Source organism: Talpa occidentalis, unplaced genomic scaffold, assembly GCF_014898055.3.
Source record: "Talpa occidentalis isolate TD23 unplaced genomic scaffold, MPIMG_talOcc4v2.1 talOcc4.17, whole genome shotgun sequence".
Classification (NCBI taxonomy): Eukaryota; Metazoa; Chordata; class Mammalia; order Eulipotyphla; family Talpidae; genus Talpa; species Talpa occidentalis.
In genome coordinates, this window is record NW_023601754.1 from 22685318 (window position 1) to 22687696 (window position 2379).

General features: G+C 45.9%; 1 non-coding gene across 1 annotated transcript; it reads right to left on the reverse strand.

Annotated features, from left to right (window-relative positions):
• Positions 1–413: 413 nt before the first annotated feature.
• LOC119250555 (small nucleolar RNA SNORA33) lies at positions 414–539 on the reverse strand. Its single transcript, XR_005126303.1, has one exon. It is a non-coding gene; the product is annotated as a small nucleolar RNA SNORA33 (small nucleolar RNA).
• Positions 540–2379: the final 1840 nt, after the last annotated feature.

Here is a 2379-nt window from a genome sequence, read left to right on the forward strand (position 1 = left end):
GCAAAAACAGTATCTTTCTCTATATATATTTTAAGGCTTTAGTCACATTTACAAAAATATATATGTTTTAATTTTATTTCTTTTTTTGCATAGACGAACTGGCCAGAGGTGGGGGGCGTGGGGGGGGGGTGAGAGGATTCACCAGAGACAGAGAGGGGAGCAGAACAGGCAGATTGACTGAAACACACTGCTGAGGGGAGCCATGGGCCAGAAAGGAGAGGTCTGCTGCTCCATGTGGGTCAGCTCCCTGGCTGGGGATCGAACTCAGTCTTTAGCAGTGATAGTGCTAAGACTTAACCCCTAGGCCACCAAGGAGGCCCCTTTAGTCACACTTATTAACTGCACTAAGTTGTTAGCAAATATTTTAAAGTACCACAGCTTGTCTTGGAAGAAGGCTTACCATCATTAAAATTTCTGGCAGCCACTTTCAGGGACCTTAGTGTCCTCAATGTCTTTAAGGCTTGGAACATGGGTGCTATTACCAGCTCTTTCTGAATTTCTGCAAACACATCAAGGTAAGCAGATTCCTTGACTGGCTTCAACAGCTTTGTGTGTGTGTGTGTGTGTGTGTGTGTGCAAGACCCTTATTTTGTCAGCTCCAGTGTGAAATTCCATAGATGGTGTTCAAGGCAGGTCTTAGAATCTGTGAAACAAAAGCCTTTCATGGCTTCCTTTTCCTGGTTGAGATTTGAGGTTCAGCGATAGGATGGTCTCTCTTTCTAGAAGCTCACAAGCTAACCTTTTGCTATCCTGCCAATGAATGCAGCAGGGAGCAGGAAAGAGGGAATCACTTAAGGACCTATGGGCTCATGTGGAATCTCCACAAGGCAGAGGTGATAATAAAAACTCAATGGAGTGGGAGTATTGGGAGGCTGGTATCCATTAGCAGCCTGACAGGGAGGGGAAATGGCTTCAAAGAAACCCTGAGGTCTGTTTCCAAGGCAAAGACCTCTTGTCCTCCCCTCCCATGCTCCTCCCCTCCATGGACATCTTTGAGTCTCCTCTTGGCGGTGATGTACAAGGCGGCCCCCTCCCCAGAGGCCATTGAGCTGGATGATTCATGCTGTACAACCTGGAACATTCTGACACAGGTTTCTGTGAAAGCCAGCTTGTCTCTAAAGCTGCAAAGTACAAAGCCCTTCACAGCAAAAGCCAAACAGGTACATAAATGAATCAATACTCAAGTGCTCAGCACATTCACACATATTTACTACAGAAACACACTGGCCCAGGCCCAATACCGGGACCCCTAACTGTGCTAGTCAATACCACTCATCAATTAAAAACTAAAGGGGTTTTATCACTCCCCCTGACGCCCCAGACTCCTGGCTCATAAAATGGATTTCAAGTCAGTGTAAATAGCTTGCTTTGCCCAGCAGCTGTGTTCCTGAAAAGTTTCTTATAAATCAAATCCTCTTTTAAAATTCATGAAACTTTCCATTTAAAAGGAACCCTGTGATTAATCCTTTTGTAAGGCAAAGAATCTTTCTAGAACATAAAAACTCCACTACCACCTGCCCCTCATCTCCCTCTTCCTCCACCTGCCCCCACCCACTGCATCCTGCCTGGTCAGCTTTGGGCGTAAACAACATTTTCAAAGAGGACATAGGTCTTTGTGACTTGGAAGCAAACCAAGTACCGATCTTTTTAACATGTATCTTACAAACACCCTGATAGCGAGGCACGGAACACATATCCCTTGTCTGCAGATGCCACAATGCACAATCACCAGAAATGCTGACGAGCAGGGCTGTGAAAGGAACTGGCGACATTCTCTGTAAGAATGGCTCATCATCCCTCGCTCGGAACAAAACCAAAGCCCGCATCTCGGGGACAGGTGGACACAGCTGAGCACGCCTTTATTCCCTCCTCCCCAGTGCCCGCATCCCTTCCTGCCAGTGCAGGCTGAAAAACAAAATGAAAATAGGATTTTCCAAATGCTGTTGAGAACGTTAGTCTATAATTCTGGAGGCCAAAGACAAGCCTGGGGTTCTCATTGCTATTCATTTGGGAGTTTTACCACGTACCCTCCCATAGCGTTGTTCACTAAGAGCTTTAGTGGCATTGACTTTCTGCTTTTCACTTAGCCCCATCACACGATGAGATCCATGAAAACACAGGTTTGTGACAGTTGTCTTTATTCTAGAATATATTAAAATAAACTTATCAGAAGTAAAAAATAGTGTTCATGTAGTTGCCACCAAAGTACTCTGGGGGTTACTAGGAAGCCCAGGCCACACTTTGCCAAGACAAAACCAGGCAGCCTTGTAAAGGGCTAATCCCCAGGGAAAGAGGAGGTTTCAGGTCCACAGGGTGGAGCTGAGCAGGGAGGAGAAGCTAGGAAAGACTGAGTGGGGTATTGAAAAAGAAAACTTGGCT